This window comes from Onthophagus taurus, chromosome 3, assembly GCF_036711975.1.
Source record: "Onthophagus taurus isolate NC chromosome 3, IU_Otau_3.0, whole genome shotgun sequence".
In the NCBI taxonomy this organism is placed as follows: Eukaryota; Metazoa; Arthropoda; class Insecta; order Coleoptera; family Scarabaeidae; genus Onthophagus; species Onthophagus taurus.
Genome location: NC_091968.1, coordinates 17,969,780 through 17,983,379, shown reverse-complemented (window position 1 = coordinate 17,983,379; position 13,600 = coordinate 17,969,780). Strand labels below are relative to the sequence as shown.

The 13,600-nt window shown below is 33.4% G+C and overlaps 1 long non-coding RNA gene and 1 other non-coding gene across 3 annotated transcripts; both read left to right on the top strand.

Moving 5' to 3' along the window:
• Window positions 1-4,876: 4,876 nt before the first annotated feature.
• LOC111420694 (U1 spliceosomal RNA) lies at window positions 4,877-5,039 on the top strand. The gene has a single exon (XR_002707110.2). It is a non-coding gene; the product is annotated as a U1 spliceosomal RNA (small nuclear RNA).
• A 2,198-nt stretch (window positions 5,040-7,237) lies between these two features.
• Window positions 7,238-12,481, top strand: LOC111421016 (uncharacterized). Of its 2 annotated transcripts, XR_011640049.1 has the most exons (4): window positions 7,238-8,641; window positions 8,701-8,898; window positions 10,960-11,078; window positions 11,229-12,481. It is a non-coding gene; the product is annotated as an uncharacterized lncRNA (long non-coding RNA). The 2 variants fall into 2 exon arrangements; XR_011640048.1 differs by having other exon boundaries at window positions 10,960-12,481.
• Window positions 12,482-13,600: the final 1,119 nt, after the last annotated feature.

The following is a 13,600-nucleotide window of genomic DNA, read 5'->3' as shown; positions in this document are numbered from 1 at the left end:
TTCATGTCGATGGGTGAATTGGAAACTTTATAAATTCCATTTGGTTGTTGCCCACAATGAACTTCAAAGTTGCTGGTATAAAAAGATTTGGCATTGCACATGGCAAAAAAATTTATACCGTATTTAGCAGGTTTGCTTGGTATATATTGCACAAAACTACGTCTACCTCTAAACGAGTGCAACATTTCGTCAATGGTTACATGCTGACGTTATAACTGTTTTTACAATTATTGACAAAGGAATCAAGGATTGATCTGATTGGAGCCAACTTATCCGTTTTCGTCCTTTCGTCCAAGACTTCTCAACAGAAATAAAAATCGTTTGGAACCCATTACTGCTCGGAGAATTTGAATGCCGGTGCCATCACTCCATTCCACAGATCCATCACATTTACATGAAATCCTTTCTTCGTACCAATCAAGAAAAGAGTTCCAAATAAAGCTAATATTTCGTAAACTGTTGTATTTTGGCAGTCTCGTTCCCTGGAATATGAAATCGTATTACGTTTGAATTCGATGTATTTATTTGTATATCGGACAATATCGTTGATTATGTTTGGAGTAATAATTGCTTGAAATGCACTTATTTCGTCGGTAATGTTCCGTGTTTTTGTTGTAAGTCCAGGTAGAACTTTTATGATGTTTTTACCCATAATTTTCGAAAGTCGCTTATTAAGATTTTTATACCATTTCCATGATTCGTCATCTCGATCCTCTTGCTAGAAAAAAGTCACTACTACTTGTGTGTGCTTCCTCTGTTTCATTGGGGCTCTGCTCTGAGTCACTAATATGTTCACTTTGCACAATTTCTTCTTCTTCATCAGATATATCGCTATCGTCGATACTTTCCTTAGGTTTCTCTTCCAAAAAATCTAACAAGCCATCTCTCAAATTATCCTTTCCTGACATTCTGAATAAAAATAAAGAGATCATTCATGTAAAAATTAACTAAATAAATCCTAAGTTTTCAGCGTTAGTTTCGTGTTTTAAAAATAAAGATTTAAAAGTATACAAATTAACTCTAAAGGAATACCTGCTAAAGAAAGGTTTATTTATCCGGAGTTATAACAGTTATATCCACAGTTATAAATTCACGTTTAAAATATGGACAATCAAAAGCAAATTAATTTAACAATAAATCAAAAACTTGAAATAATAAAACAGTTGGAGTCTGGAGTGTCCGTTTTGCGAATATGCGAGCAATATTAGATTCGAAAATAAACGGTTTCGGCCATTAAAAAAAACAAACTAAACAAATTTAGTTTAATGTGTGATGTAGATGCGAAAATGAATCCCATAAAATTGGCACATAAAACTTCACTTGAAGAAGCGTTATTGAAGTGCGAGCAGTTGAACTTACATCTGCTTCAATTAAATCATATGAACATAATTTCATTCAAAGCAAGTGATGGATGGCTCTGGCGTTTTCGCAAAAGACATGGAATTTTTAATAAGCGAATTTACGACGAAGCTATTAGTGCCCCAAAAGAAGATATTGAACCTTTCCAACAAAAATTAATAGAACGGATAAATCACGAAATATTATTGCAATCCCAAATTTATAATACCGATAAAACTGGTTTTTAGGCAAAGCACGCCATAACATGCTTTGCCTAAAAATACTCAAGCTTTTAGATATGAAACATCGACAACAGGTAGAAAAATCGGAAAGGAAAGAATATCAGCACTGCTTTGTGCTAACGCTGTTGGATCACATAAAACCTGTCATAAAATGTTGGAAAATCTCGTAAACCCAGAGTTTTAAAAGACGTAATGAATACTCTTCTCGTTTCGTATTATAATTCACAAAAGACGTGGTTCACAGCAAATATATTCAAAGATTGGTTTTCTAAAGAATTTATACCTGCGTCAGAAAATTTCAAGAGGAGAAGCTTGAAATACCACCAGATGATGAAAATGGTTTATTGCTTTTAGACAACGCACCTGCTCATGCATCTGAAAATATTGTACGATCCGTCGATGGTAAATTTAATTGTATGTTTTTGCCCAAAAATACAACATCAATAATTCAGCCCATGGACCAGGGAATAATTTTAGCCATATAGACGAACATATATGTAGACGAGGTAATGACTGTGTTAGAGGACGAAGAAAGCGAAAAAGACACAAGAGGACAACGCACGTTGGAAAATTTAAAAAGGCATAATTTAAAATCCACAAGTTTTAATTTCGCGGCTGCATGGAAGAAAGTAAAAGCCCAAACATTAGAAAATGGGTGGACGAATCTATTTGCCAACATGAAGATATTGATTTGGAAGGATTAGAGGTTCCTGATTTTTGTACTGCCATACAAAATAGCGTTGGAGGAGAAGTAGCCGAAGAAGATATATTACAATGGCTAGAAATGGATGAAGGTTATCATATTATGACGGAACATGAAATAGCTGATGAAGTGATGATGGTGGATAACGAGCTTGAAAGCGAGGATAGCGCATCATTAAAGATTCCCAAAGATAAAATTGTCAACGATAAGATCGCATCTCGACGATTTAATAACATTTATAGATGATTCATCAAGTAAAAAAATGCAATTATATTATGTACATTTCCGTAATTTTAGGGAGTTAATCATAAAAGAACAACAAACTTCAAAAGTGCAAACAAAACTTGATTGTTTTTTTAAAAAAGCATTGCCAGTCACAAGCGCTTCGACATTCAGTACATAATATCATTTTATAACCAGAGTATACACATATCAGAAGTAAAGTTTTTCGTTTAACTAATATGTATAGGTATACAGTGTGTTCCGAAACTCAACGTCAAGCGGGCGAGAGAGGCCAACCCATACCTGTTCTGGTAAAAATGAGAAAAAAATTCCATGTCTCTTAGTTAAGTGGTAATAGACATATTTTTGAAAACGTTAAAAATCGGTCCTGTACATCATGTCTTTAGGTACTACGGTCTGAAATGTTCGCAGTTTAATAGTGATTTTTTTAATAATGTATTCCTTGTGAACCTTCCTACTGTAGAAGTCACAAATCAAACAACAAAAATCGTTAATTTGGCAAAAAAATATATTAATTTGATTGAGTTAAGGTTGAAAGAATTTATGTCTATCAAGTTTGACACACGATTTCTAAAAAAAGGAGTAGTACAACACCCTTGGCAAGTAATTTTAAAAGATGGCCTGTTTAGTCAAGTTTCCAAAATGGTACAACACTTGCCAGTTTTCTTGTCATAAAAAATATTATTGCCTGTTTTTCTGCAAAAGAACACGTTATTTAAAAAATTCATACTTTTGTATGTTATTTGTATTTACTTTTTATTCCCTCTTAACTTTGTTAGAATATGTGCCAGTCAATATCTACGAACTACAAAATGTGGTTTCAACAAGATGGTTGCCCTTATGTCTTGCAAAAAGACTCTTTCAAATAAGGTTAACGTAAAGACAAAATTAAACAAACAAATTTATTTATTATTAATTTTATAGCATTATTTTCTTACAACTAAGGCAAATGCACAAATTATTTGCCGTCGGCACTAATACAAGCTCTGCATCGTTACAGAAATTTTAATCATCGTTATTTCTTCTGCTGCTGTATAAATATTGTGGCGCAGTTCGGCAAGATTTTCAATCAGTTTTTAATACATTGTTTCTTTTATGCAATCCTAATAAGAAAATCAAGTGGATTTAGACCCAGAGAATGAGGAGGCCACGTAATCGAACCACGGCGCCCAATTCATCTTTCTGGGTATTCTGTATGCAATCCCGTACAGGAAAAGCATAATGGGCAACCATCTTGTTGAAACCACATTTCTCTGTAGATATTGAGTGGCACATCTTCTAACAAAGTTGTTAAATCATTTTGGAGGAAATACAAATAACATACGAAAGTATGAATTTTTTAAATAACGCGTTTTTGGCAGACAAACAGGCAATAATATTTTTTAGTAAAAGAAAAATGGTAAGTGTTATACCATTTTGGAATCTTGACTAAACAGGCCATCTTTTGAAATAACTGCCAAGGGTGTTGTACTAGTCCTTTGTTTAGAAATCGTGTGTCAAACTTAATAGACATAAATTCTTTCAACCTTAACTCAATCAAACTAATACCTTTTCTTGCAAAACTAACGACTTTTGTTGTTCGATTTGTGACTGCTATAGTAGCATGGTTCATGAGGAATACATTATTAAAAAAATCACTATTAAATTGCGAACATTTCTGACCGTAGTACGTAAAGATATGATGTACGGGAGCGATTTTTAACATTTTCAAAAATATGTTTATTACCACTTAACTAAGAGACATAGAATTTTTTTCTTATTTTTACCAGAACAGGTATGGGTTGGCCTCTCACCCGGTGCCCGCTTGACGTTGAGTTTCGGGACAGCCTGTATAAATAAAAAAGTATATAAGACATATGTTCATTCATTTTATATTTGATAGCAAACAATTGACATTATATACCTCTTTCTGGTCTTGGAATAACCCGCAATTGTAGTAAGTATTAAAGTTTCATATTTGCCTTATAACAAAAAAAACGTGTTCGGGACTATTTTTCTATATAACGGACTTTCGGCTATAACAGATAACCCCTCCCCCGTATTAGTCCATTATATCCAGGTTTTACTGTATTGGCGTTGGACTGGTGCCAGTCCCACTTTGAAAATCCGAACGCCGCGCCGCAACTGCACCAGCGCCTGAGTCTGAACCGAACACCTAACGCCCTCTCTACATCAAGGTCGAAACTATATAGGTGTAAGTTGAGGAATTCTGTCAAAGGATGTTATAGATATCTGGTGGTCTGTTCTGTACTATACATTCTGTTAGCTAACGATAGATGGCACTTTAGTAAACTTGTTAGCAGTTGTTTTGGTATCCTGTATGAAAGGCAACTTGATGACTAGGAAAAGCATACTTACCTGGCGTAGGGGTTACCGTGATCAATAAGGCGGTTCCCCCAGGACGAGGCCCTTCCATTGCACTTCGGTCGGGCTGACCCCTGCGATTACCCCTAATGCGGGTAACTCGGGCGCGTAATTTTTGGTAGTCGGGTCTGCGTACGCGCTAACCCGGATCATATTAATATAAACATAAATATTGTCCAAATAACACTAACGCTCAAATTTGTTGCTAAAACAAATAATGTTATATTCTATGTGTTCTATAATAACTAATAACCAACTCTTTCACGGAAAATTATAGTTAATAAATAGGGCTTTCAATGTTATAATATACCCTAAATAACGGAAACGTGACATTATTACTTAACAGTAGTACATTTTGGTTCCATGTTTTTTCAAATAGGTTTTATATTTTGAAAACCCGTGTGAAGTTACCCATAAATTCTATCCATAACAAAAGCTTTTTTGTTTGTGTGTCGATTTTAATGATAATATATCGATAATAGCTCATTAGAAAGATCTCGTAGAGTAGAGCCTAACATAGTTTTGGCGGCGCAGATTTTGAGCGGGAACACCTTAAATTCCGCGAAAAACAGTAAAATATATAAGAAAATTCTCTAACTTTAGTATCCCAAAAATTGAAAACTAATTAACATAATATCAGGTATGATTACCAAATCAGAACGCATATAGTGTCTTCTACACAACAGTGAATTTTGGTCGTCGCTAAATCATATGGGTAATTAGAAAAGTGCAACAAAACACGAACCTGTTTCCAGACGTACGTGGCGCCAGGCGGTTCTTTGAAAAGCAAAATCATATCCATAAGAATAACTTTTTTGTTAATGGTCCGATTTAAGTGTGTGATACCTTTTTAGAAAGGGTTCGTCCTGTAGATCATATCATAGTAATGGCGGCGCGAAATTTTAACAATAACGGCAATTAAACGAGTAAAAACGTGATAAACAATCTTACCCATAAATATAACTTTTTTGTTAATTGTCCGATTTTAATGTGTAATACTTTTTTGGAAAGGGTTCTTCCTATAGATCATCGGCATTCATTCGGCGCGAAATTCTAATAATAAGGGTAGATAAGACAATTTTTCAAAAAATCGATAAAGTATGTAAAAGTAGAAGGATTGGTAACATTTTCTGATCCTAAAATTGTTTAATTTTTGCAATAATTAATATTAAAATTCAAAATCCCCTCTATAACAGGTTTGGTGTCGTTTACGAGGTTTTCACGTAAGATCAAGATTTTTTTTTTTAAAAAGTAAGGCCCAGTTTGAAAAATAAAAAATTAATAGAAGTCTACAATTTTGCTAAACTATCGAATAAGCCAATAAAAAAACGAATGTGTAACGGCCCCATCACAGTTTAAGGTCGGTGTCTACAAAAGTCACACAGTTCGTCCAAACTACTTTTGCAGGTATCATGTGCCACCTACGAGCATTACTGGCATTTGAATTCATTATGAACCTCTTCAACGAAATAGAGACATTTTTCTTTAATTAAGTTTCAATAATGATGTTTCTGTGTGAATCTGCATTGAATGATTTAACTGGTTTACTTGATAATATACAGTCAATCAAATGACAGACAAGAACTCCACAATTGTATCAATCTGCTTGTAAAGGATAATCTAATTTTCGAAATATGTTTTAAATGTTCCCGGCTGTTGTTAAAGGTCGTATTTTCATACTGTGAATTGTATGGTAATGGATCCATATATGTTATTGTATGAGTGATTAAGTCTGCAACATTGACGTCCAATGCCTTTGAACAAAATATTGCAAAATATTATTCTATTACAAAATTATTTAAGTACATATCAGAGATATTTTTATGCTGTAAAAGCGTTTGAAAACTGCTGTAGTATAACTTTCCTTTATTGAACACGGCTACTACATAGTCTTTCGACAATTTAAGTGGTATTGTAACGTTGTTGTTGGTAATAAAAGAATGACTTTTCTGGCTGATTGTCAAATTTTGTTTTAAATTGTGTTTAATTTTTGAATTCATCACTTTCTTAACAACTTTTCAACAACTTTTCTGTTGTTCCGTAAGCGTTTCGCTCAACTCTCTTCTGGCACTTTCTTTGACTTTGCGTTTATTACACATCTCGTATTAACAAAACGCGTAATATTTATTAGTTATTAGTTAGTTACAGACAATTAACAAAAAAGTTATATTTATGGATATGATTGTTTATAACCTTTTTAATTGTTTAAATACCGTTATTGTTAGAATTTTACGCCGCCATTGCTATGACATGATCTACAGGACGAGCCCTTTCCAAAAAGGTATTACAAACGTAAATCGGACCATTAACAACAAAATTTCTGCAAATTCAACCAACCATTTTTACCAATGGGGTCTCCTTTGAGCAGTTTGATCTCTGACATATTTCTAAATGAGATGGAAACTAAACTTATAATTAATAAAGATAATAATCCATATTTTAAAAACATAAAATTTTGGAAAAGGTATGTAGATGACATACTAGTCATTGTTAATACTAAAGACAACAACACTATAAACAGGATTCATAAATATATTAACTCAATACACGGCAAGATACAATTTACGATAGAACAAGAGAAAAATAACGAAATAAATTACCTAGACATAAACATAAAAAGAACACAGGATAACGGTTTTATATTTAACACATACAGAAAACCAACACAGACAGATGCAGTCATACCCTACGACTCATATCACTGTAACGCACATAAACTAGCTGCTTTTAGATCACACATACATAGAGCATACAATTCAAAAATGAACACAGAAAACCTTACCACCGAAATAAATACAATCTACCAAGTTGCGAAAAATAATAACTTCCCAACTTACATAATAAATAATATTATAAACAAACAACAGAAAAAACAAAAAATGATTAATTGTACCACTCTAAAGAATCAACACAATGAAGATCAAAGTATTTATTACAGAGCTATAACATTCCAAGGCAACATATCCAATAAAATAAAACAGAGTTTAAAACAATATAATATAAATCTTAATTTCAAACCAAATAAAACATTAGAAAGAATGCTTATAAACAATAAGGACAAAATAAATAAACTGGACGACAATGGTGTGTACATACTAGAGTGCGACACTTGTAAAGCAGCGTACATTGGAGAAACAGGCAGAAGCCTTAGAAAAAGAATAAGAGAACATAAACACAAAAATAACTCCAACTTCGGAAATCACTTAACATTTAACTCAAAACATAAATTTAACGAAGATAAAAATTCCAGAATCCTTCATCATATCAATAAAGGTTACTATTTAGAAATAATGGAAAACTATGAAATTAATAAATTCCTCAACAACTGCCCTGATGTAACATGCCTAAACGAACAAATTATACCTACAAGAAGACCACTATATACCTATCTCAAACAACCATACACACCTCCACGAAAACCTCCCGAACTCTAAAAATAGCTGCTCTCTCTGTACCATTATATTTTTCAGTGTGTTTGATGTAGGGAGTTAATATGCTTATGTTGTAATACCTCATTTTAACCTGTTGAAAATCAACCTATTCAAAACAAGAAAGTTTAAATTCAATACACGACAATCACATTTGACAGATTACCAACATTAAAATAGAAAATATACCATTGACAGTTTCAACATAACCTAAAATATAATAAAAAGTGATGTATGATAGCACATGTTTAGAGATTAACATTTTAATAGTGAATTGATTCAATAAAGTATCATATACATGTTTAGTTGTTCAAAAAATTGACGTAAGTTAAAATGTAAAATTATATAATAATAGAAAGTGTTGTAAAATTAATAACTTTAGGAACTCCTGAAGATGCTCCGAAAAGAGCGAAACCGGTAGAGTGATAATAAACACATTTCACCTTTAAGTGTAAAATTTGTTTAATTGAATTACCCAGGTGAAAAGAAAACAAAAATGAATATTAACAAAAAAGTTATACTTATGGATATGATTTTGCTTTTCAAAGAACCGCTTGGCGCCACGTACGTCTGGAAACAGGTTCGTGTTTTGTTACACTTTTCTAATTACCCACATGATTTAGCGACGGCCAAAATTCACTTTTGTGTAGAAGACAGTATACGCATTCTGATTTGGTAATCATACCTGATATTATGTTAATTAGTTTTCAATTTTTGGGACTCTAAAGTTAGAAAATTTGTCTATATATTTTACTGTTTTTCGCAGAATTTAAGGTGTTCCCGCCCAAAATCTGCGCCCCCAAAACTATGTTAGGCTTTACTCTACGAGATCTTTCTAATGAGCTATTAATCATTAAAATCGATACACAAACAAAAAAGTTTTTTTTATGGATGGAATTTATGGGTAACTTCACACTGATATTTTGAAATTGTTTTGTACATAGGGAATAAGTACGTATAAAGTTAAAATTTAAAGTCTAGGCTATAAAAGAAATCAAAGATTTTACTAGGATGTTTCAATCAAGCTGACCAATAAACTACCCATAACAAAAATACTTTAATTCAAATTACCAAAGGAAATGTGTTAAAAATAACACTACTTCTACAAAAAAAATTCATAAAATGAACATATGACGCCACTGTATTTTTCTTATGTAGTTTGGCTCCCTAAACTAAACTCCCTACTATTTGCAGCATATCTCAAGTTAGATATGACCGATCTGGTCGTGCTATTCATCAAATTAAAGAGTATTGTATAGACAATAAATGTTATTAATACTTTTTCCAATCGTTTCGGTAGTTTTAAAACAATGGTTCATAATATGTAAAAATGGGAATTTATTTTACATAAAATGTGAAGCAAAAATTCATTCAATATCCATGTAGAGTCGCAGAAAAATTCGTTTTTACCTTCTACATAAAGTTTGCTCTTTTTAGCAGACAACAAGGTACGCAGGATGAGAATCTATGGAGAAATTACGAAAAATTATGATCTTCTATATGTGAAAGCACAGCTTTTTCTTGTACATGAAATTCCACGCAACTAGACCGTTAGAAATTTTTAAGTTTCATGTTTCGTACGTTTCTGAGATTTTACGTGAAGGAGCTATTCATCCCAATCTTTCGATTTAAAATAATTTCAAGATGGCTGCCACATCCAATGTACCGAAAGTACCTTACAATTAAACTAAGATTAGAACTAAAACTAGAAACTTTCTGGTTTTGCCGTGCGTCTTTTAATAAAAGGTTTGACGTTTCGGTTGCCATGTTGCAACCTTCTTCAGAAACTGGTTCGAAGTGACGAGATCAAAAATCGGTAACTATATATAAGTCGGAAAAACTAATTAATAATCAGTTAACGCTAATTACAAACTAATTAATAACTAATTGCGTCGCGTCCGGTGTGAGGCGGGAAGAGGTCTTCGTGTTCACCACCATCTTCCATGTTCTGCTAAGCATCCTCTCTGTTGACGTTATTTTTATGTCGGTGGATCTCTATGGCTTCTCTTCAGTCTTTGGTAGTATCTGTTGTCCCTAGCCAGCACCTTTGTTTGTTCGAAGTCTATTCGGTGCCCCTCTGCATGGCAATGTTCCGCAACCGCCGACTGCTGGATCTTCTTCAGCCTTACATCCCTCACATTCTGAAGAAGGTTGCAACATGGCATCCGAAACGTCAAACCTTTTATTAAAAGACGCACGGCAAAACCCGAAAGTTTCTAGTGTTAGTTCTAGTTTTAGTTCTAATCTTAGTTTAATTCACACCGGCCGTGAAAGCCTTCGTACTTATAGTACCTTACAACTTCGTTATTTTAAACGGAATGCTGCAATTTTTATTGTATACTTGAATTGAAAAACAGTTTTTTTTAATCAAAAATCACAATCCAAAATTGACTAGCAAAAATTCCGTCTTATTTTTTACATACAGTTTGTACTTTTACAATAGGAAGACAGTGTACGTGTCTTAACTTTTTGCTTCGATGTTGCCAAAGAGCCACTGGCGTTAAATTTCGACACTAAACTTCGAATTGTCTTGGCTGTGGACGTTAGACGACTGCGATATTTTGCTCTGTTGCGCGTTGAGCAAGCGTAACAGAGGAACGTTTATGGAAATAAAATTTCAAAATTTTTGCACGTTTTTTAGGTGTGTAGCGAACCATGGTTAAAATTGTACTGCAATGACGTTTCGAATGCACCATCAAACATGGCGATTTGACAGCTGGTTGACGAGTTATTCAAAAGAACAACTGCTGACAACATAAGGTATAGTCTCAAGATCAATTGTACACTATAGAGGCTGCCAATTCGTTAACATGAGTTCATGTAGTTCGAGACATCACTGTAATTTACAATCTGCCAACTTATTGACATCATAAGCTGTGAAAGTAACAAACATCAATTTTTTATTTGTAGAGGCTGCGAACTGGTTGGCAGTATGAGTTCTTGTGCTGAGACAACTATACTGGAATCCACAGTTTGTCAAGTAATTGGCAGCATGAGCTATGGAAGCAACAAATACCAATTATGTATTCTAGAAGCTACTAATTTGTTGGCAGCATGAGTAGTAGTCTAAAAAGGTATCAATTTTTCCAGATAGAGGCTGCCAATCTATTGGCAGCATAAGTTCTTGTATTTCGAGACATCTATACTGTAATGTACAGTCTGCCAACAAGTTGGCAGTGTGAGCTCTGGAATCAACAAACATCAATTTTACTTTCTAAAGATTATCAACTTGTTGGCAGCATGAGCTGTGAAATTAACAGACATCAATTTTGTATTAGTTATTTTATCAACTTTAAATCTGAGGTAAATTCGTCAACCGGATGCGATACTTTACCTTAACACTTATCGAATCTTTTTCATAAAAATGTACACTTTAAATAGAGATAAGAAAATTCAATGGAAATGCGTAGCGAAAGTTGTAGTCTTTATCTAATCACAGATCCACTTCCTATCACACAAACAGACATTTATATATAAATTTTGTATAAGCTAAGAGAAGTACAAAATAAACGTGTTTTAATTTTACAATTACATGATTTTTTTACATTACAAGTATTTTAAAGTTAGAAGATTATTTGTAGATTTAATTAATTCTGTATACAAGATTTAATAGATGTGCACACGTTCTGTATGAATTTATAGTCTAACATTAACTACACTATTGCCATTAGCAATGAAAACTGTCATACACAAGATCAATCGTCTCTTACAATTAGTTGAGATGGCTTAGTCATCTGCTACGCATGGAAGAGGAGAAATGGCTCAAGCAAATATACCAATGGACACCACCTGAAAGGGAAGAAAGAAAGTGTTTTCGAAGATCATGGTGTAAAGCTATGCAATAGGCGATGAAAGATAGGGAGTTGAATAAAGGTATGGCACGGGTCGTCTGATATACTATACCCTATTTCAAATGTTTACTTGAAACTTTTTTCGATTCGAGTTTTGGTTTTAGAGATATAAGCATATATCATTTAGAATGAAACAGCCTGTATATAATTGTCGAAATATACATCAAGTCGATCGAATTTTTCTTTCGAATATTGCAGGTCCAATTTTCGGGATTTCTAGATCTTTTGAACAAAAATTTATAATACATACCTTGTCACCTTTTGTTTTCTAAAGATACTAAAGCTTCTAGGTGAGCTATTTAAAATTTTAAAGGTTCTATATACAATTGATTTGAAAATTTGAAACCCTTGTTATTCTCTTGCAGCGATATGCTTGTTATACATGGTTTATCAACTTAACCCTACCCACCTTCCTTACTTTCCTGAACAATTCGAACCTACTCGAACGAAAACGAGAGTAATCCTTGGAGAACATGAAAGCTTGGAAAATTCACAATAGTTCTACTAGTACATGAATCCAGCAAACCCAAGATCTCAACCCAATACATCAGTAGTAGGATAAAGTGTTTCATCATAAATTTGTACCATCACTATATATTCTTCTACCGGCAGTATCTAGTCTTTTGATAGCAGTACTTAGTCTTCTAATAGCAGTATTTAGTCTTCTGACAGCAGATTTAGTCTTCTGACAGCAGATTTAGTCTTCTGGAAGCAGTATTTAATTTTCTGAAAGCAGTATTAGTCTTCTGGTTGTGGTTTTAGTCTTCTATAAGCTGCATTTGTTAGTCTCCTGGAAGCAGTATTTAGTCTCCTGGAAATAGTATTTAACCTTCTGGAAACAGTATTTAGCCTTCGGGAAGCAGTATTTAGTCTTGTGGTTGTGGTTTTACACTTCTGGATGCTGTATTTAATCTTTTGTAAGCAGTATTTAATCTCCTGGAAACAGTACTTAACCTTCTGGAAGCAGTATTTAGTTTTCTGGTGGTGGTTTTAGTCTTCTAGAAGCATTATTTAGTCTTCTGAAAGTGGTTTTAGTCTTCTGAAAGCAGTATTTAATCATCTGGAAGCAGTATTTAACCTCCTGGAAACAGTATTTAACCTTCTGGAAGCTATTTAACCTTCTGGAAGCAGTATTTAACTTTCGGAAAGCAGTATTTAGTCTTTTAGTAGTAGTTTCAGCCTTTTGGAAGTTGTATTTAATCTTCTGTAAGCAGTATTTAATCTCCTTTAAGCAGTATTTAATCTTCTGGAAGTGGTTTTAGTCTTCTGGAAGCAGTATTTTACCTCCTGGAAATTGTATATAGTTATCTAGAATTGGTTTTAGTCTTCTGTAAGCAGTATTCAACCTTCTGGAAGCAGTATTTAACCTTCTGGATACAGTATTTAGACTTCTGGAAGTGGTGTTACCTTTTTAGAGTGGTTTTAGTCTTC